The following is a 23,186-nucleotide window of genomic DNA, read 5'->3' on the forward strand; positions in this document are numbered from 1 at the left end:
GAGAAACTAAGAAAACTATAATTCCATCAGGGCTTGGAGTTCAAGAACAGTTTTAGCCTAGTGGACCTCCTTCCTAGTGCAAAGGACCTTCTTTAACAAGAGTAATAAGTTATTAATAGGGCTATAGCCTGAAGTAGAACAGAAGTGTCCTCTATACAATTTGAACTCTCTTCTTCCTTGGTATTTACCTAACTTGTAAAGTTTATGATCAGTGATGCCTAACTGTATTAAAAGTTCATGTGTTTTAAGCAGTGAGTTAAGTGCACAGTACAAAAATGGTCAGTGTGGAAAGTTCGGGCAGATATACACTACAGGAAATGTTCAGAAGGTCACTGTATGCTGGGGGGAAGTGGGGCTAGCAAATTATAACCAGAGCAGGGGGATTGTGGGAACCCCAAGTTAATAGTTGGATGGTCAGAGGTACTGGAGGCCCCAACTTTTGATTGGTGTCTGAAGTGGGGAGCAGTCTTGTGGGACTGAGCCCTTAACCTTTGGGGTCTGCATTAACCCCAAGGAGTTAGTATTGAATTGAGTTATACTGGAGGACACCCCGTTGGTGTCCACAGAGCATTGGAGAGTTGCTTGGTGTGGAAAACTCACAAATGTGGTGGGTGTCAGAAGTATTTTGGGTAAAAAAGAGTGAATACCCTCAGATTCCACAGTTTCTATCCTTTCTGTTAGGTCCCACCTTCACCCCCAAGAAAGGCCAAAGGCTAGAAGGTGAAATAGTGAGAAAAAAAAAAAACCCCAGATGATTCATTCAAGTCAGTTAATCCTTATGTAATATCTGCTGTATTCAAATACATAGAATTCTGTTCTTCAGTTCTAGGAGTTACAGAGATGCAAAGATAAACTATTTAAACAGTCCCTGCTATCAAAACCCAGCTCTAGGTTCAGGGTTTTTCCCCTGGTCTCTGACACCAACAAACTTAAAAACTTGTTGGAGTGGGGAAAAAAAAATTGAGATCTTTTATTCTAGCAATCTTGTTTTAAAGATAAAAACGAGGCCTGAGATTATAGAGATAATTGGCAGAGCTGGCTTTTGTACTGGTGTTTCCCTCTGCTGTTTATCATCATTTTATGCAGCAATTTTAGCACATCTTAAATATTTCAATATTTCTGAACAGTATTGGAGAGTTTGTGAAGCTGATTTAGGAAAGGAGCTCAGGCACTGTGAATTGTGTAAGACTGTTGAATCACAGACCTGTACCTCTGAAACAAATAATACATTATATGTTTAAAAAAAAAAAAAAAAGAAGATAACAGGAAGGGAAAAATGAAGGGGGGGAAATTGGAGGGGGAGATAAACCATGAGAGACTATGGACTCTGAGAAACAAACTGAGGGTTCTAGAGGGGAGGGGGGTGGGTGGATGTGTTAGCCCAGTGACGGGGATTAAGGAGGGCACGTACTGCATGAGCACTGGGTGTTATACGCAAACAATGAATCATGGAACACTACATCAAAAACTAATGATGTAATGTATGGTGATTATCATAACATAATAATAAAAAAAAAAGGAAGGGAGCTCAGGAACTTTTGATTCACAAAGAAATGGCGGGGGGGGGGGGGCGGATAATTTAGCTGTATTGAAGCTATGCATCCCAGATCTAGATGTCCATTATTATTACACTATAAATTTTGTGAGGACAGGAATCCTCTATTTAAAAAAAGAAAAATCACCCCCCCACCATGCCTTGTTGAATCAATAAATAAAATACATAAACATGCGTGAGTGACTTATGAGTGGCTATGTGTGTGACAAGTGGCTATGTTTATTATTTTTAAGATTTTTTATCCTGTGAATCTTTGTTGAAGGCCAATAGGAGGAAGGTGTAGTGCAGGAAATGAAAAGAGGTTTAATCACAGTCCCCACCATTAAGGAGCTTTAGAGTCTAGTAGGTTAGGGGGCAGATACACCACAGTAGAAAGTGATGAAGAATGAGGGAAACAAAGGCAGAAGAAAAATTATTAAATTTCCTTACTATCTACAGCCTATTGGCAAGTACTTGAAAGAGGCAGAGTGACATTCCTCTAGGGGCGCCTGGGTGGCTCAGTCAGTTAAACGTCTGGCTTCTGCTCAGGTCATGATCCCAGCATCCTGGGATCCGGCCCGGCCCGGCATCATCGGGCTCCCTGCTCAGCGGGGAGCCTGCTTCTCTCTCTCCCTCTGCCTGCCGCTCTGCCTACTTATGTTCTCTCTCTCTGTCAAATAAATTAAAAAAAAAAAAAATCTTAAAAAAAAAGAGGCAGAGTGACATTCCTCTAGGGACTCAACTTCCTCGATATTAATACTTTGCTAAGGGCAAAAGGAAATCTTAGCCCTTCCTCCAGGATCCTATAATAAAAATGTCTTTAGAAATTTCCTTTTTCTCTAAACTCCCTAAGATACTGTTGACAGTCATCCCCCAAGCATATGGCCCACCCATATATGTCTGAAGGGTCTCATGACTAAGGTTTTATTAGATGGTAATAAATGACCTTTTCCTAACAATAGCTAGTCCCCTCAAGGTCCTGGAAACCTTATTTCCAAAATTCCTTAGAGATTTACCCTATCTTTACAAACACCCCCCCACCCCCCACCTTGTAGGTATATAGTCACCACCCCTCATGACCCCATTGTAGCTCTTTCTGCCCAGGTCCTGTCCCCATGTTTTAATAAAATCACCTTTTTGTACCAAAGACATATCAAGAATTCTTTCTTGGCGGTCGGCTTCGAACCCTAAGGTCTTTCCTACATCAATGAACACTTCGCACAACGGGTGTGATGTAAGGGATGGGGGTACTCAGAGGAGGGGAATTTTCTCTAGGGGTGGGGAAATACTGTGCCTGCTAGGGAGAACCTGGTAATGCGCATCAGGAACCTGAGTTCTACAACTGGTTCTACTACTGATTTGCCCGGGGACCTCGGGCTGTAAGTTAGGCTTATAAATTAAATTCCCCAGATTTCTGTTTTCCACTCTGAGAAGGGTCGGCTGGACGATTAGGTTCCCTGGGACAACGCCCTCCTCGGTTTCTTATTGCTATTGTTTCTCTCCCCTACACCGCCCCGCTCCCCACGAGGCCAGCCGGGGAACTGAGCGCGGCCCCTTTAAGGGAGCCCTCGACCACGGGCGCTGGGGGTGCCCCGGCTGGGGCGGGGCGTCAGGGACCCGGGCTTCCCACGCAGCCGGGGACGCCGTCGCGTCACGGCGCTCGCAGCCAATCAGGATGGAGCCTGCCCGGACGCATTACTAGGGCGACGGGCCGGACGCCTCCCGCTTCGGGATGAATTAGCGGCGGGTTTTGCTCGGAGATTGTGCCCCCCACGGATTCTCCAGTTCGTCCACGCGACCCCCACGGCGACGCGCGACGTCCTCTGCTGGTCACAGGTGGGAGGCCGGGAACTGTCAAGTGGGGGGTTTAGCGCCGTAAAATGGCGGCGGCGGCCGGGGGATCCCCGAGTTGGTGGAGGGGGAACAGCCCCACGGACTCTTCCCCCAGAGCCACGGGCCTCCCCTGGCCCCGGTAACGGTCACTTGACCAGGAATTGGAGGCCCGACGCAGGTGGCGGCGTCGCCGGCTCAGGTGAGGGGAGGCGCGGGGAAGCGATTCGCAGAGGCAGGCGAAGGCGTTGGGGGCTGCGAGGCCGCGCGGGCCGGCTCGGCGAGTGGGGAGAGGGCGAGGCTGTTGCGGGGTTTGGCGGGCCAGGTGCCCGGTCGGTGGTATAGATTAGTATCAAGACCTTCCTTCTCCAGACCTGGACGGGTCCGGGAGCTGCCTCGCCCCGAACATAGTTCTGTTTCTGCCTCTGTTAATGTGCAAAACATCCCCAAGTGTTTGCCACGTGCGAGGCTTGGACTTGGGCTCTCGAGCCCTGATCTGTGTATCCTTCAGGCTCCAGATGCCTGCCCACAGGTGCCAGAGTGGCAGTGCCACGGAAGGAAAGGTAGTCCCCAGCCGGAAGCTGATGTCAAGTCTGATCGTTAAGGTGTGTCTTAGCTTCTACCTGCTCGCTGAAGACAAAAAATAAAAAGTGCATTTGAGTGCCTTAGAGACGTTTTCCTTCCTTGTACTTAACCTGCTTCAAGTGGGTTCCCTGGAATATTGTCTCTGCCTTCGAAGCTCATTAATTGTATTCGTGTGCACGTGGCTGTAGATAAGGCTGAGGCTTGGGATTCCGTTTAAGTCTAGGGAAGTAATGAAAAGTATGGTGAAGGCCTTTCAGAGATGAAATATTGTCTATTCATGTTGCTTATTTGGGCAAACATATGTCATAAAATATAATTAGTTTTCAGAGTGTCTTAATGATAGTTCTTTTTGCAAAACTGTTGATTTTTGAGAGTAAAAATTATTTTATAAAAGTTATTTTTTAAAAAAGTTTGTTGCCACATTGTACTTTGATGTGACGGATAAGCATAATATCAAGTGACTTTTTATTTGATAGCAGGCTTGATTTTGTGGAGTGCCTTGTTCTGTCATTGAGAAAGCACAGTAGCCCTTTGTGTTTCAGTCATCAGTGGTTCCTGTCTTTGGAGTGCTCACTGTGTGTCAGGCATTGTGAAAGTGAGCCATCTCCTATCTTTTAATCCGATTTGCAAATGGGTTAGTTCATCTGCCCTCACCAGGTGTTTAGGCTGGCTGCTCACCACCAAGGGGAAATAATGGGGGGGAAACCCAAAAGACTTTCTTCCAGACTGCTACCTGGAGATTTGGTCAGTTTGGCCAGGGGCTGGGGTAGGTGGGGTTTCTAGTTTCTACTCAGCCGCTTAAAATATGTTAGGGAAATCATATAACCTCTTTGTCAGTATCTTACCTCTGAAATGGGCAAAGCAATTCTTATCCAAACAATCTCATTGTACTTTTGTGAGAAAAAAAACCAAGACAGTATATATGAAAGGGCTTACAAAGGTGAAAAATACAGGGTTAACAGTTGACTTTTCTTACTATATGGTTACTCAGCCAACGACGTTGTGTGTGCTGACTTAGTCACCTAGCAACTTGGTGAAGTGAGTACTTTCTCATCTTTGTTTTACTGATGAGGAAACTGAGGCACCAAATCAAACAACTGTGGTCTTAACTACCGTGCATACCATCTTCCTATGTCATACAGATTTGTTATGTGTTAAGGGGGGTATATAGGAACACATTTTTCAATGAAGTATCTAGTTTGTGATCCTTTGGTTGTATTGCGTAAGTAATAACCATGTTTCATTCCGTTGGCATCCAGTAGTGATTTATATGGTGATGACTACAGTTACTTTTATTCATTTTACTTTTAATGTCCTCTATTTTATTTTATTTTATTTTATTTTATTTTTTAAAGATTTTATTTATTTGACAGAGAGAGATACAGCGAGAGAGGGAACACAAGCAGGGGGAGTGGGAGAGGGAGAAGCAGGCTTCCCGCGGAGCAGGGAGCCCGATGTGGGGCTCGATCCCAGGACCCTGGGATCATGACCTGAGCCGAAGGCAGATGCTTAACAACTGAGCCACCCAGGCGCCCCTAATGCCCTTTATTTTAAAAATTATTTCAAAACAGTTGATTTTCTAACAGGACACACAAATCAATAATTAAGGAAGATTTTAGTTTTTATTAAACGCTCAAAAAAATAACTTGCTGGGTGACTTGAAAGCAAACTTATGGTAGGTTCATTACTTTGATGTATTTGTATAAAGTATTCAAGTCTCTGTAGAAAAAAAGGATATGAATAAAAGTGGCTAGGACATTAATTCTTTTTTTAATGCCTTTTTTTTTTTTTTAAAGATTTTATTTATTTATTTGACAGAGAGAGCACAAGTAGGCAGAGAGGCAGGCAGAGGGAGAGGGAGAAGCAGGCTCCTGACATGGAGCTCGATCCCAGGACCCTGGGATCATGACCCGAGCCGAAGGCAGCCGCCTAACGGACTGAGCCACCCAGGCGCCCCTCATTCTTTCTTTGAGCCTTTTTGGAATTGCCCTGCCAAGTCTTTGGTGTGTAAAGATTAATTCCTGACCTTATCCTCCAGGAAATCCAGGGAGAAGTCCCAGGTCAGGAAGTTTGTAGACCAGTGAATGAGACAAACAAGTAAATAACTAATGCAGTCCGAGAAGGTTTCAGATATAGTTGTGGTGGGTACAGAGAGCTGTGGGAACACATACAAGGGAACAGTTGGTTTTGTTGGGGTGGCCCTAGCCAAGATAGGAAGGGAGCTGACTGCAGGGTAAAGGAGAAAGTGCTTCCAGCCAAAGAAGTTAGCAGTAGAGAGGACGAGTGAGACTGCATGGGTGTCCAGGGATCAGACCAGAGTTTTGCAGAAGTTGCTGAGAGAGAATACAGGAAAGATTGTGAATTCTCAGCTGAGAGAGTGACTTTATCTTGTGGGCAGTGGGACCTGTAGAAAGATCTTAATCAAATGAGTAATACAATCAACTTTATGTTCTGGAGAGAGATGACTAGTGACAGGGTGAAAGAATGTAAGGAGACTAGTTAAGGACAGTGTCCATACTCCAAACAAGAGGTGGTGAGAGAGTGAACCAGGGCATTCACTAGCAGAGCAGAGTTCAGAGTCCACCACACACATTTTGAAAGGAGAATGGAAGATTGATTAAGTGTGAAGAATAATAGGATGGGAGAGGGGAACACTTGGTAAGCAAGTAAAGAATCACGTGGTTTTTTTGTTTTGTTTTTTGGGAACAATATGGCTACAGATTGGAGATACTGTTAATTTAAGAAAAGGATAGAGTAGAAAGTTCTTTGTTACTGGGTTTCGGGAGAATTGTAAACCCTTTGAGGTTGTTGGGTCAATAAGATTTAATAGAACCAGGCTTATACCTTCCTGTAGGCTTCTGGTTTCGAAGACTACAGAAAACTCAATTATATTGTACAAGTCAGCAGGGTCTAGTGAAAAGGTGGCTCCACTGGAGCAAAGCCGCTCAAAAGGAGTGGGAAGAATCATCTAATGTATGTTGGGGTAAAATGCTAGAATGACAGCTATTAGAGAATTTTTTCATTTGTTTTTACATTAGGTTTTTAACATACTTGTACGGAAGTCCATTATAGTATGGAAGTAATCAAATAAATTCTCTAGTTGTAAAACTGATCTCCACTCAAACATTCAGAACACTAGAGTTGTCTAGCATCTGACAACATAACATGAATGAACCCATTCTAAATTGCAAGGTGAAACTGGAAACCTTGCAAAGATGCAGGATTTCATGTGTTCAGAGCAAGGTTGAGAACTGTTCAAACCATAAGCACAAGTCAAAGAACTAGTACTCTAGTACTACTAGAGTAAATTTCTTAAAAAGGACTCTGAAAGCAATGACCGTAACAGTGATTGATAAATTTGATGTCAGTCTTCATTAAAATTGAGAACATCTCCCCATCTAAAGATACCATTAAGAAAATGAATGGCAGAATACAGACTAGAAGAAGAAATTTGCAATTCATATATCTGACCAAGGACTCCTACCCAGAATATATGTGTGTATATGTTTGTATAAAATTAATAAGAAAAACAATTTAAAATATGTACAGAAGTTCTGGACACTTTCTACTAGAGGATCTCTGAATGGTCTGTACGCATATAAAAAGGTGTTCAACATTTTTAGTCCCAGATGGAGACTCCCAATGGAGAAATGGAAATTAAAACAGTGAGCTACTACTACACACCTTCCAGAATGGCTAAAATTAAAAAGATTGTTAATGCCAATATTGTGGAACAACTGAATCTCATATATGTTGGTGGGAATGTACAACCATTTTGGAAAACTGGCTGTGTCTAATCTTACCCATAATCCATCAATTCCATTCCTAGATATATACCTGAGGGGAAGGGATGTATATGTCTACCAACAAAAAAAAAAAGGTAAAAGAATGTTCATATAACCTTTATTCATAATAACTAAAATTTAGATAAAACCTGAGGTACATTAGCAGCAGAATGGATGAGTAAATTGTGGTATATTTATAAAAGGAAACATTACAAAAGCAGTTAAAGAATGAACTGCTGATATATCCACATGGATGGGTTTCGTAGACATAATGAGCCAGACAAAAGATTGCATACCATATGATTCCATTTAAATGAAGTCCAAAAATAGGGTACAACTATTTCCTGGTGATAGAAGTCAGAATGGTGGTGCGTTCAGGAACCTTCTGGAGTGTTGGAAATGTCCCGTATGTTGAGTTGGGCGGTGGTTATTTGGGTGTATGTATATGTAAAAATTCAAGTTGCACACCTAATATTTATGCACTTTTGTTATACTTTAAAGGGGTGCTAGTGAGAATTTGGCGATGTTAGACCAATTAACTTTTGTTGAGGAAACCCAGCAGGAATGATGATGAAAGAGATGCTTTATAAGAATTTAAAAAAGAGCATGAGAGGCTTCAGAGGAATAAATGATGAAACCTAGAATTTTTCTTTTGTTATAATTGTCTTGCAAAAGGCAAATGTGAAATCAAGGTTCTCATATTATTGCTGTTTTACAGTTTGGCCGTAAAGTTATGTCCCAATTCTTTGTTAATTCCTTGTCCTGAGAATTGGTGCATAGTTGCAAGTGTAACCTAAATCTTAGTTAGTATCAGATACATAATGAAAATAAATTGATTTATATTGTGTTTCATTTTGGGGGGAGAAATTCTAACCCAGTCTCTTTTTCATCATTGTGTAATGTCCCTGTTTAAGAGAAATCACTGTGTGGTTTTTTCTATTCTGTGCTAATTGCTCTTGGATTAGGAGGACTACTGTGATCCCTTTGGCTGCAGGGTTTTGGATTTAACAGTGGAGCTGAGGAAAGCCCGTGGTGAGTTCCCTGTAGCTGTGGGGTAAGCTCACAAAAGGCCTTGGTGAACTGATTTGACAGAAAGTGTTCATTGCACCTTTACCCAGTCCTCTCTTTCTGGCAGTGGGAACATGAGGATCCTACTGTGATAACCCCAGAGGCAAATGAAAGGGCTGTCTGAGGGGCACCATCAGTGAAAGCTGACCAGGGGTGATTAACCACTTTATCGGCAGTCTTGCACAGTTGAGGTTTCTGAAAACTGAAATTGTTCACTTCCTCACAGGAAGTAGATTGTTGCTCTGGGGACAGTAAAGGGAAGGCTTATGCTACCCATAGTTTTCCAATTCAAATAAGAGCTCACTTCCACCTTATGTTTTAAGTGTATAGTTAATCCCCTTGGGAGAATGCATGAAGCAGGAATTTTGAGTGTTGGTGAGCTGCTATCTACAGGTGTCACAAAGCAAATGACTACGGAAGTTAGGAATAAAAGAATGAGGAGGAGGAGAAGTGAGTGGTGGCAGCCATTCGTAGGGTTCTGTGTGACCCGGAGTGTGGAGGGAAAAGGGTGTTTTTAGCTCAGACAGCAACTCTTTCCCCACAGGAATGTTTAGGTACCTTGGGGAAGCCAGCTTTGTCTGTGGCTCTTATTTCTGCCGTCCTGTTGTTGTTTTAATACAGATATTTTCTTAGAATTGTGTTTTCTTTTTACTGTGTAGCCTTTAAATAAAAAATTGCCTGTGTGGGCTTACAGAGGAAAATGATAGTAACTAGGAGCGGCTTGAACACCAAAATTTTATTTACTTACCCTGAACATTTTTGGACACTTACCATGAACTTGGTGAGGGGGACAGAGTTGAATAAGACATGATTCCTGTCCTTGAGTTTACTATCTAGAGGGGGGATAAATCAGGGCCTCCTGTACAAAGATCACTGAGATTCTGTCACCTCTTGTCACCTCTAGGTTTTCTATGATGAAAGGTGAGCATGACAGCTCTGAAACATGAGGTGCATAGGCAGTCATGGTGACAGTCTCTTCTAGTAGCTATTAATAGTAATAGTAACAGTTAATATTTGTTGAGTGCTTACTACATACTGGGTTAAGTTCCAAGTGTGTTAAGTTTGCAAATTCCTTTAATTCTCCTATGAGGTAAATACTATTACAGTCTTCATTTTACCTTTGAGGAAACTGAGGCCCAGAAAGATTAAGTAACAATGGGTTTGAACTTAAGCAGTCTAGTTCCAGAGTCTGCTGTAATGCCTGTTTTAATTCATTTTAAATTTAAAATAATAAAAAATTTAAACTTAAAAAACTTAAAGCCACTCTACTTATGTGGCTTTAAGTGTAAGAGATTATTATTTGAATAAGAGTATGCTTTGTATTACAAGTTATGCTCAAAGTTTCTGAATATCCGTGTTGAACATAATTTACTGTAGCTGCTTAGGGTGATTCTCTCTATAATGTGGGAGTTTTTTCTTTTTTAGAGAGGGGAAGAAGGGGTGGGAGGGGCAGAAGGAGAGAGAGAATCTTCAGCGGGCTCCATGCCCATTGAGGAGCCCCATGTGGGGTTCAATCTTATGACCCTGACATGACCTGAGCCAAAATCAAGAGTCAGGCACTTAACTTGACTGAGCCACCCAGGTGCCCCTATGATGTTGGAGTTTTTTTTTTTTTTAAAGATTTTATTTATTTGCGAGAGAGAGAATGAGAGACAGAGAGCACGAGAGGGAGGAGGGTCAGAGGGAGAAGCAGACTCCCCGCCGAGCAGGGAGCCCGATGCGGGACTCGATCCCGGGACTCCAGGATCATGACCTGAGCCGAAGGCAGTCGCTTAACCAACTGAGCCACCCAGGCGCCCTATGATGTAGGAGTTTTAAAGGAGACAGCCTTTTGCCCTTTTCTCCTTTCCTGTGTTGCGATTGTTTTGGCACTCTTAATACTCCTGCATGTGTCATTATATCATTCTGAAATTCGGTAAAATGTATTACTGGTTTTTATTGTTTGTGTTATAAACATACACATAATGATATTTTATGATGTAGTATTCAAACTGGAGAGTTTGTGAATTACTGGAGTAACATACTTTTAATGTGAATAACTATAAATTTAAGCTTGTATTTTCAGCATGGCTGTTAATTAGGACCAATTGATTAAATTAAAGGGAGAATTATGTTTGCTTTGTTTTCTGTGAGAATGGAAGAGAAGTGTAGAAGCAGGACTGAAATAATCTAGAGTAGTCTAGGGGGTGCTAGAGTAACCTTATTTTGCTTAGTTTATTTATAGTTGTAATGAAACCAGCTCAATTTACCTTCTCTTTCCTTCTGAGAAGAAATACCTTAGAAGTTAGAGTTAATCAAGATTGAATCTTTCCTAGAGCTACTGTTATAAATAGTTCTTGTGTATTGAGTGGGCTAATCTTCAGGGAACTCAGTCTACATTGGACATAATTGTTCCCAAAGCTATATTTATTTCTCTTTTTATTTCAGATTTCTTTACCTCTCAAAATTAGGGGTGTTAATATTCTTATTTTGAATTAAGAACTCTAAAATATTTGTATCTGGTTTTCTTTTGCAATTGCAATTCAGACTTCTCAAGGGTCTTTTCCATACGTATTTGTTAATTCTTTATATTCCTAGGAGATGGGTATTTATATGTTTCTTGTGGCTGCTGTAACAATGACCACAAACTTGGTGGCTTAATACAGCAGCAATTTGTATTTTCACAGTTCTGGTGGCCAGAGGTCTGAGATCAGAATCAGTGGCTGAGGTCAAAGTGTGGGAGGACCGTGCCGCTTCCAGAGGCTCCAGGGGAGAATATGTTCCTTGCCTCTTCTAGCTTCTGGGTGACTGCCTTCATTTCTTGGTGTGGCCACATCACTCCAGTCCTTGTGTCTGTGGCCACATTGCCTTTTCCTCTTCTGTCTGTGGTCAGATCTTCCTCCGCCTTTTTTTTAAGACTGTTTGTTTTGAGGTAATTGTAGAGCTACTTGAAGTTGTAAGAAATAGTACAAAAGGAACCCATGTACCTTTTACCCAGTTTCCCCCAATGGTAACATCTTGCAAAACTAGTACAGTATTACAACCAGAATACTGACATTGATACAGCCAGGATTCAGAACAATTTCCCCATATGGGTTCCTTCCTTATGTGGTCCTTTGATAGCCACACACCCCCTTCTCTGACAACCACTAATGTGTTCTCCATTTCTAGAATTTTGCCATTGTGAGAATGTTACGTAAGTGGAATTATACAGTGTGTAACCTTTGGGGATTGTCTTTTTCCACTTCGTATAATTCCCTAGAGGTTCATTCAGGTTGTTGCAAGTATCAATAGTTTGTTCTTTTTTCTTGCTTGGTATTCCTTATGATCCTTAGTATTTGGTGTGGATGTATCCTTTGAAGGACATGTTAGGTGATTTCTAGTGTTTGGCTGTTTAAATAAAGCTGTTAAGAACATTTTGAGTACAGGTTTTTGTGTGAACTTAAGTTTTCATTTGACTGGGATAAATGCTCAGGAGTGCAGTTGCTGGGTCATATCGTAGTTATATAGACAAATGAGTTTATTTCTGAACCCCCAATTCTATTGATTTGATCTATGTGTCTGTCTTTATGCTAGTGCCACACTGTCTTAATTACAGTTGCTTTGTGGTTAAGTTTTGAAATCAGAAGTGTGAGTCCTCCTACTTTGTTCTTTTTCAAGTTTGTGTTGACTATTCTAGGTTCGCCAGCAAATCCATATGAATTTTAGAATCAGCTTGTCAATTTCTACAAAGAATTCAGCCGTGGATTTGGTAGTGGTTTTTGATATGTTCATTGAGTTGTAGAACCATAACCACAATTAATCTTAGAACATTTTCATCACCTCAAAAAGAAGCCCTCTGTTCATTAGGAGTGACACTCCCCTTTCCCCCAACCTTGGCCCTAGACAAGTTCTAATCTACTTTCTGTCTTTATATATTTGCCTATTCTGGACATTTCTTATAAGTGGAATCATACAGTATGTGGTCTTTTGTGATTGGCTTCTTTAATTCAACATGTCCTCAGGGTTCATCCATGTTGTAGCATGTATCAGTGTGTCATTCCTTAGGGCTGAATCATGAGGTATTCCATTGTATGGATAGGCTAATAGGCCCCATTTTATCTATCCATTGATCAGTTGATGAACACTTCTTAGCTGTTATGAATAATGCTGCTATGATCATTCAAGTACAAGTTTTTGTGTAGATATATGTTTTAATTTTTCTTTGCTATATACTTAGGAGTTAAATTTCTGGGTCATATGGTAAACATGTTTAATCTTTTTTTAAAAAAAATTAATTTCAGTTTAGTTAACATATAGTGTGTTATTAATTTCAGGGGTAGAATTTAGTGATTCATCAGTTGCATATAACACCCAGTGCTCCTTACTGCAAGTGCCCTCCTTAATGCCCATAACCCAGTTACCCCATTTCCCCCACCCACCCTCCTGCAACCCTGGGTTTGTTCCCTATAGTTAAGAGTCTCTTAGGGTTTGCCTCCCTCTCTATTTTCATCTTATTTTATTCTTTTGAGGATCTGCTAGACTCTTCCAGGCTGTACCATTTTACAATCCCATCAGCAGTATGTGAGTGTTCCCATTTCTCTACAGCCTCACCAACACTTATTATTATCTGTCTTTTTGATTATAGGGACATTCTAGGGAAGTTATATTATAACATCCTAGTGGGTGTGAGGTGATGGCTCATTGTGGTTTTGATTTGCATGTGCCTGATGGCAAATGATTATCTTTTCATGTGCTTATTAGTCATTTTGTATATTTTCCTTGGAGAAATGTCTGTTCAGATCCTTTGCCCATTTTTTAAATTGGTTTGCCTTTTCACTACTGAGTAGTAGAAGTTCTTTAATATTTTAGATCCAAGCCCTATATATATATATATGTATATATATATATATGCATATATATATATATGATAAATTACAAAAATTTGTTTTTGGGTAGGTTGCCTTTTCACTTGAAATGGAGTTGCTTTTTAAAATGTTTATCTTGTGTCTTCAACTTTGCTGAACTCATTTATTAGTTCTGGGAGGTTTTTAAAGTAGCTTTCTTGGGATTTTCTGTGGAAACCATCATGTCGTCTGCAAATAGGGACAATTTTATTTCTTCCTTATGTGTGGCCTTTGTTTCCTTTTCCTGCTTCCTTGCATTGACTAGGACTTCCAGTACTATGGTGAATTAGAGTGGTGAGAGTGGACATCCCTGCCTTGTTCCCAGTAATAGGGATTATGCAGTTTGTCTTCTGTCATTAGTGTAGTGATGTTTACTGTAGGTTTTTTGTAGATGCTCAATACCCAGTTGAGGAAGTTCTCCTTTATTCCATTTTTTTTCTGAGAGTTTCTCTCATGAACAGGTATTGAATTTTATCAGTTGATTTTTCGGTATAGATTAGTATGGCCATGTGGATTTTTTTTTTTTTTCAGTTTGTTAGTATTGTGGATTAGATTGATTCTTGAATATTGAACTAACCATGCATCTCTGATTAAATTCAACTTTTTGTGTACTGCTGAATTCTATTTGCTAATACATTGTTAAGGATTTTTGTGTCTATATTCATGTATTGGTCTGTAGTTTCATTTTTTTGTACTTTTTCTGTTTTTTTTTTAAGATTTTATTTATTTGCGAGAGAGAGAATGAGAGACAGAGAGCATGAGAGGGAGGAGGGTCAGAGGGAGAAGCAGACTCCCTGATGAGCAGGGAGCCCGATGCGGGACTCCATCCCAGGACTCCAGGATCATGACCTGAGCTGAAGGCAGTCGCTTAACCAACTGAGCCACCCAGGCGCCCCTTTTTCTGGTTTTTGTATCAAGGTAATACTAGCTTCGTAAATGGAATTGGAAAATACTCCCTATTCTTGTGTTTTCTGGAAGTGATTGTGTTAATTCCTCTTTAAAAATTTGTTATAATTCTCTGATGAAATAATCTGGGCCAGGAGATTTCTTTTTCTGGAGGTTTTTAATTATGAGTTCAATTTCCTTAATAGTTACAGGGCTATTCAAATGATCTATTTCATTTTGGGTGAATTGTATGCTTTCCAGAAATCTGTCCATTGACACACAAAGTGGGACTCCTCATTGCTGCTGACAGAGGTGGGCATTTCAGCTCCCTTCTAGGCCTCCCCTGAATACTACTCTGCATCCTTAACTATCTTTCCTCCTCCCCCCACCCCTTCCATCGGCCTCTGCAGACACTGCTGGGAGGGGATGGCCTTCCTACCTGGAAGGGTGGTGAAAGTCCTGCTTCTCTACCAGGCCTTGCCTCATACCACCCCCAAGGGGATGGGAAGGAGTGCCTTGTAACTGTCATGGGAATATACGTCCACGCTCTCTAGATGCCCTCCATAGACACTGTGTGGCTGGGGAAGGGAGTCTTTAAACCCACCTGGCAGGGAAGAAAGTCCAGCCTTTGATACCATCCCTGCAGGGGTCAGGGGTTGGGTAAGGGAAGGACAGTCATGTTGAGACCTGACATTACAGCCTGGTGAGAGTGAAAGTTTAGGCTCCCTACCTGCCCTGTGCTGGGATGATCCACAGTTTTGTCCATGATTTTTGGCTGGAGTGCAGTAGTTATTGTCTAAAAGTTTTCTGTTTTGCTGTGCTGCTCTTTTCTTGGTCCTTTGAAAGAGCAGAGACTTTTTTGTCTAACCCCCTTTGGCATTTCTGGATAACTGGCTTCTTCATCTCCACATCCATATGAGGCAAAAGGAAAACCGAGGGGACTCAGCACCCTGTTGTTCCATGCGTTCCAGGTCCCCAACTGGCTTTCCTTCTTCTCTCCACCTTCAGAGTTTTCTTCTGTTTGTCTTCTATATGATGTCCAGGATTTTTAGTTGCACTTAGCTGGAATAGTAGGGGTAGTACATCTAATTGATTTTACTAGAGGTAGAAGTTGGACTGGGATTGGTTTTTTTATGGGAGAAAATATAGGGTGGAAATTAAGATACATTAATTGGCCAGTAAGATACTTAAGTTAATTTTAGGTCAGTTATTTGGAAGTGACAGTTTAACTTGGTCTTTATTTCTCCAGTGAGAAAAATTTTGTGTCATTGTTCAGTAAAACCAAACCCCCATTAGTTCTAGATCTTTTTTTTTAAGATTTTTGTTTATTTGTCAGAGAGGGATACAGCGAGAGAGGGAACACAAGCAGGGGGAGTGGGGGAGGAGAAGCAGCTCCCCGCTCAGCGGGGAGCAGGACTTTGGACTGGGTCCCAGGACCTTGGGATCACGACCCAACCCGAAGGCAGATGCTTAACTGACTGAGCCACCCAGGCGTCCCTCTAGATCTTTTAAGAAGCTTGACAATACAGTGAATTATTTCTGTATTTATATATACAAATATATATATATATATATAAATTTATAATTTCATAGTGAATCTAAATTTCTGGCTTAGTATGTGAAAGAGAAAAATATATTTTTGTGAAAAATTAGTTTTCTGGAGAAGCCTCAGTTTTTCTAGAGGCTGTCAAGAGATCTTGAAGCTGTGTATTCTCTTCTAAAAGGAGAGATAGGCATTATGCATAGTGGTTAAGAGCTATGTAAGAAAAATCTTCGAAAGTCTTTGAGTAACCAAAAGGATTACTGGGGGTCTTTGGAAATGAGGTGATATCTAGAGCACTTTTCCCGTAGATCTAATCTATGTGGTCTGTAGCTTTTATTGTTTTTCATTTATTTTTTTACAACTTCGAGAATTGTGAATAATTGACAGCAATGCAAGTTATTATTCTTGTCCTTAGACATGCAAATTAACTTTTTTTGATTGGTAATATAATTGATTTCTCTTCCTCTTTTTTGGAAGAAGCAGTTTTGGATCTGTGAAGCAAAATTTTTTCACTATTTCTGATTGCCTGTATGTTTGTGCTCTTTGGAGTTGCTTTTGAACCAAAATGAAACATCTTATTTGTTCTTAATTAATGAGTTAAATAAAATCATAGGTGTTCATTTTATATTTGTATAGAAGACACAGTGTTATGTTTTTGTTTGTTTAAATTATCCATTAACAGCTTGAACTCTGAATTTAGCCTGCTGGGCTTGAATCCCATGGTAGCACTTACTGTCATGGTGACTTGGAGCAGGGGATTTTATTTTTTAACCTGTCTACCCACTGTAAAGAGGGGTCATGGTGCTGTTTTTTTTGCTATGGTTGGGAGGTGTGAGGGTTAAAAGAGATGTTGCAAGTAACACACTTCTCGCAGTACCTCCCACATCTTCAGAACTCTGCTTTTTGTTGTTCGAAGGCTGTGGACAACTAGTTTTACTTCCCTTGGACTTAATTTCTTTTTTTTAAAAAAACTATTTACTTGAGAGGGAGAGAGAGAGAGTGCGTGTGTGCTCGTGCATAAGCAAGGGGAAAAGCAGAGAGGGAGGGAGAAAGAATCCCAAACAGACCCTGCACCTAGAGCAGAGCCCAATATAGGGCTTGATCCCAGGACCCCCAGATCATAACCTGAGCTGAAACCAAGAGTTGGATGCCTGACTGTGCCACCCGGGCTCCCCTGAGACTTAATTTCTTAATTTGTAACAAAAAATGAAGGGACTTTTTACTTGGTTGTTAGGTCATAGATTTCACTGGCAATAATTGGAAAGAACGCAACAAAGCAACTGGAAATTGTTGCTTTTGGAGGTGAGGATACTTTTTAACATGCAAGTGACCTTGCTGCTCTGAGAAAGGGAAATGTACAGTTTGATCTGGTGAGCAATTAGAACAGTGGCCTGGTAATTCAATTCAGTAAACATTGAGGAGACCCTGTTCTGCCTTCCTTTGTACTAGGAAGAAGCATTAGGGCTGGAAATGTGGCTTAACAAGGTAACAGAAATATTATCCTTTTGTCTTAAAAAAATGTGGAGGATGGATCCTGATAGATGGAAGGCTAAATTTAGAGCTTAGCACCTTGATGGATGTGGGCATGCTCGCCTGGGACTAGAGCTGGAAAGGGCTGAATTTTGCTTAACCTAGGGATAACTATTTGGAGTTTCAAAGGTAATTTTTGGGTGAGTAGGGACACCAGATGTTTGAAGAAGAGAGAAGAGCTTTCAGATGGCTCAAGGCTATCTCTTATTGAAATTGACCGTTCCCTCTGACCCTCAGTGTTTACAAATGTTTTACTTGAGAATTTTTTGGGTTTTGGGGTTTCAGATGTTGGGAACAGGGTAGACTTGGTGAATTGGTTGAGTTAAAAGAGGGGATCTTCAGAGACTAAGAGAATTTAAGCCCCTCAGAAATTAACAGTGGTTTGGGGGAAGACCTTGGTTTTCTGTAGGTTACATAATTGGAGCAAGTTGGGGGATAGTTCAAGCCAAGGGCATCCTCAGCTACTCTTAGCTTAGGATAATGAAAATAAGCCTCAATGCAAATTGCCTAGCTTGTGAACAAGGAGTTTATACATAGGAAGATAACTATAGTTATAATTGGTTTACACATTATAATGGAATTAAGTACTACTATAAACAAAAGTAACAGTCTGCCTAATGCAAACATATTTTAAAGTTTTATGCAAAATAAAATGGTCCTTGTAGTTTGGCTTTTGACTCAGAATCCAAGAAGTGGGGAGAGTGTGTCATGCCTGCTTTCTTTATTTAGGAAGGTCTAGCTATCTTTGGAACTTGAATATACCCAATGTTATGGAGTGTGGGGAGGGGAGCTGTCTCTTACCCCATTCCTTCTGGAGGTTGGGATCTAGGCTTAGATTTTGCCCTCACTGCCCATATTCTGGCTGTGGGTGTTGCTCTGTGGGAAAAACCAAAGCTCCGAGAACCTGGAGGATTGTAACATTGCTGCCTCCCTTTCTGTCTGGAGGTTTTGGACATGGGACACATTGGGCTTTTACTGCACTCTTCTGGCATTCCCATCCTTATTTAGCACTGTACCCAGCACAGTCCTCCCGGATTCCTGAGTCAATACGCCTGTTCATTAATCTCGTCAGTACTGGAATATCTCCCTTCCATAGGGCCATTTTAACCTTTTGACACCATGAATCATCTGACTAGCCCCAGTATGCTGTTCCCAAACTCTGCTTTCCCTTTCTTCTCCCATTTGTCACCCTCACTGGCTGAAAGACAGTTCGGACTCTCTTCTGGGATGCTGGCAACAAGAGGATGAGATGATATGTATGGTGTCTGTCAGGATCCGATGGGGGCCCCCACATGTGGGGCAATGATTGGGTGGGGGCTGGTGGCACGGGCAGTGAAAGGATTCACCCAAGACAGAACAAAGGAGATAGAAGTTTACTGAATACATCCCGAGGGAGCAGTGGGCAGGACAGCAGAGAGGCTGTCTGCCACTAGGTGGTGGCTGGGGGCTGTTTCCAACCAGGGAAGGTGAGGAGGTATGGGGACTTAACAGAAATTTCGCTTTTTTGGTAATCATCTGGTTGTAAGTAGCCCTCGGTTAGTTAGGGTTTATGGATATTCTGAGGTGGGTCCATGATGGGCCCATCTGTATTCAGCCAGGGGGTCACTGTGGGCCATTTTGCCTTGTTCAAGTTTCTGTTGCTCAAGCCTGTTGTGTAAAAGCAGCCTCTACAATATGTACATTGTGGGGAAGAATAAATTGTGATCCTTTGAACTCTGGGCCATTAACATGGCAGTTCTAGGTATTGAATGTACTTTCTAAAAGCTGGACTGTAAAAGCTTTGAGTAAGTCTGTGTAATGGTGTCCGTGTTTATCCTGCTTCATGTATCTGAACAGAAAGCTTTTCTGAATTGATTGTAGTTGTTCTGCTTATGTTGTGTTGTTGAAATGTACTATGGTTGTTCCATAAACTTTTCTTTGAAAAAAATAAACCCTTCTGTGAGATGCATGGTAAGTTTCCAGTTGATAGGTAATGGTCCTTTTCTGTCAAAGAACAAGACCAGCATTTCTGTTTGGTATTTGGTCATGTGATTCTTTTTGAATCTTTATGTTAGAAATGAAGTACCATTTTTGAGTCCAAAATATTAAATGGAATATGTTCTAGAGTTCAGCCCCTACCTTTTCTGCTGAGTGCAGTAACTTGCTTTTATTTGGCTCCTCTAGATGGTTATGTGACACCACTAGCAGGTATCCTCCCTTGAGTAGTGAGGGCCTCCTTTGGAGGGTGAGTAGGGAATCTTACCTGTGTGGATAACTCTGAAAACTGATTCAGCCGTGTTTTCCTCTGTCTCTAGGCAGACGTTCATCTGTCTGTGTCCATTCGAAATCACTGGTTGTTGCCTTCAGTCTCAACTTGGCTAACACTAAATTCATCCTCAATCCCATCCTCAGTTCCATGCTGGATCTGTCTTTTTCTGTCTATTTAGTCGTCCAGGCTTAAATCATTATACGCAATTTGACCCCAGCCCCGCCCCCCTTTTTTTCTATTGCTTCTTTTGTAATGCTTTTGATGTTCCCCCCTTCTCATCTTTATCCTTGCATTATTTTAAGTTTTTTAAATTATTTTTAAATTTATTTTTAATTTTTTTATTGTTATGTTAATCCCCATACATTACATCAGTAGTTTTAAATGTAGTGTTCCATGATTCATCGTTTGTGCATAACACCCAGTGCTCCATGCAGAACGTGCCCTCCTCAATACCCATCACCAGGCTAACCCATCCTCCCACCCCCCGCCCCTCTAGAACCCTCAGTTTGTTCTTCAGAGTCCATCATCTCTCATGGTTCGTCTACCCCTCCGATTTCCCCCCCTTCATTTTTCCCCTCCTGCTACCTTCTTTTTTTTTTTCTTAACATATATTGCATTATTTGTTTCAGAGGTACAGATCTGAGATTCAACAGTCTTGCACAATTCACAGCGCTTACCAGAGCACATACCCTCCCCAGTGTCTATCACCCAGTCACCCCATCCCTCCCACTCCACCCCCCACTCCAGCAACCCTCAGTTTGTTTCCTAAGATTAAGAATTCCTCATATCAATGAGGTCATATGATACATGTCTTTCTCTGTTTGACTTATTTCGCTCAGCATAATACCCTCCAGTTCCATCCACGTCGTTGCAAATGGCAAGATCTCATTCCTTTTGATGGCTGCATAATATTCCATTGTATATATATACCACATCTTCTTTATCCATTCATCTGTCGATGGACATCTTGGCTCTTTCCACAGTTTGGCTATTGTGGACATTGCTGCTATAAACATCGGGGTGCACGTACCCTTTCGGATCCCTACTTTTGTATCTTTGGGGTAAATACCCAGTAGTGTAATTGCTAGATCATATGGTAGCTCAATTTTCAACTTTTTGAGGAACCTCCATACTGTTTTCCAGAGTGGCTGCACCAGCTTGCATTCCCACCAACAGTGTAGGAGGGTTCCCGTTCTCCACATCCCCGCCAACATCTGTCATTTCCTGACTTGTTAATTTTAGCCATTCTGACTGGTGTGAGGTGGTATCTCATTGACGTTTTGATTTGGATTTCCCTGATGCCGAGCGATATTGAACACTTTTTCATGTGTCTGTTGGCCATTTGGATGTCTTCTTTGGAAAAATGTCTGTTCATGTCTTTTGCCCATTTCTTGATTGGATTCTTTGTTCTTTGGGTGTTGAGTTTGATGAGTTCTTTATAGATTTTGGATACTAGCCCTTTATCTGATATGTCATTTGCAAATATTTCCTCCCATTCTGTTGGTTGTCTTTTGGTTTTGTTGACTGTTTCCTTTGCTTTGCAAAAGCTTTTTATCTTGATGAAGTCCCAATAGTTCATTTTTGCCCTTGCTTCTCTTGTCTTTGGCGATGTTTCTAGGAAGAAGTTGCTGCGGCTGAGGTCGAAGCGGTTGCTGCCTGTGTTCTCCTTTAGGATTTTGATGGACTCCTGTCTCACATTGAGGTCTTTCAATCATTTGGAGTCTATTTTTGTGTGTGGTGTAAGGAAATGGTCCAGTTTCATTCTTCTGCATGTGGCTGTCCAATTTTCCCAACACCATTTGTTGAAGAGACTGTCTTTTTTCCATTGGACATTCTTTCCTGCTTTGTCAAAGATTAGTTGACCGTAGAGTTGAGGGTCCATTTCTGGGCTCTGTATTCTGTTCCATTGATCTATGTGTCTGTTTTTGTGCCAGTACTGTACTGTCTTGATGATGACAGCTTTGTAATAGAGTTGGAAGTCTGGAATTGTGATGTCACCAGCTTTGCTTTTCTTTTTCAACATGCCTCTGGCTATGCGGGGTCTTTTCTGGTTCCATACAAATTTTAGGATTATTTGTTCCATTTCTTTGAAAAAAGTGGATGGTATTTTGATGGGGATTGCATTGAATGTGTAGATTGCTCTAGGTAGCATTGACATCTTCACAATATTTGTTCTTCCAATCCATGAGCATGGAACGTTTTTCCATTTCTTTGTGTCTTCCTCAATTTCTTTCATGAGTATTTTATAGTTTTCTGAGTACAGATCCTTTGCCTCTTTGGTTAGATTTATTCCTAGGTATCTTATGGTTTTGGGTGCAATTGTAAATCGGATCGACTCCTTAATTTCTCTTTCTTCTGTCTTGTTATTGGTGTATAGGAATGCCACTGACTTCTGTGCATTGATTTTATATCCTGCCACTTTACTGAATTCCTGTATGAGTTCTAGCAGTTTTGGGGTGGAGCCTTTGGGGTTTTCCACATAAAGTATCATATCATCTGCAAAGAGTGAGGGTTTGACTTCTTCTTTGCCGATTTGGATGCCTTTTATTTCTTTTTGTTGTCTGATTGCTGTGGCTAGGACTTCCAATACTATGTTGAATAGCAGTGGTGATAGTGGACATCCCTGCCGCGTTCCTGACCTTAGGGGGAAAGCTCTCAGTTTTTCCCCATTGAGAATGATATTCGCTGTAGGTTTTTCATAGATGGCTTTTATGATATTAAGGTATGTACCCTCTATGCCTATACTCTGAAGAGTTTTGATCAAGAAAGGATGCTGTACTTTGTCCAATGTTTTTTCTGCATCTATTGAGAGGATCCTATGATTCTTGTTCTTTCTTTTGTTAATGTATCGTATCATGTTGATTGATTTGCGGATGTTGAACCAACCTTGCAGTCCAGGGATAAATCCCACTTGGTCGTGGTGAATAATCCTTTTAATGTACTGTTGGATCCTATTGGCTAGTATTTTGGTGAGAATTTTTGCATCCATGTTCATCAGGGATATTGGTCTGTAATTCTCCTTTTTGGTGGGGTCTTTGGTTTTGGGATCAAGGTAATGCTGGCCTCATAAAATGAGTTTGGAAGTTTTCCTTCCATTTCTATTTTTTGGAACAGTTTCAGAAGAATAGATATTAATTCTTTTTTAAATGCTTGGTAGAATTCCCCCGGGAAGCCATCTGACCCTGGGCTCTTGTTTATTGGGAGATTTTTGATGACTGCTTCAATTTCCTTAGTGGTTATAGGTCTGTTCAGGTTTTCTGTTTCTTCCTGGTTCAATTTTGGTAGTTGATACATCTCTAGGAATGCATCCATT

The 23,186-nt window shown here is 41.1% G+C and overlaps 1 protein-coding gene across 4 annotated transcripts in view; it reads left to right on the forward strand.

Moving 5' to 3' along the window:
• The first annotated feature begins 3,225 nt into the window (after positions 1-3,225).
• Positions 3,226-23,186, forward strand: part of LCLAT1 (lysocardiolipin acyltransferase 1) — a 190,670-nt gene continuing 170,709 nt past the window's right edge. The window contains exon 1 of one of the 4 annotated variants that reach the window (XM_035000840.1): positions 3,226-3,370. The gene's annotated coding sequence lies outside the window, so the exon portion shown is untranslated. Of the gene's footprint in view, positions 3,371-3,438; positions 3,567-3,685; positions 3,970-23,186 lie in introns of those variants that run through there. The other 3 variants (XM_035000846.1, XM_035000844.1, XM_035000843.1) reach the window with 3 other exon arrangements.

This window comes from Mirounga leonina, unplaced genomic scaffold, assembly GCF_011800145.1.
Source record: "Mirounga leonina isolate KUSES-001 unplaced genomic scaffold, KU_Mleo_1.0 Mir_125, whole genome shotgun sequence".
NCBI classification, from domain to species: Eukaryota; Metazoa; Chordata; class Mammalia; order Carnivora; family Phocidae; genus Mirounga; species Mirounga leonina.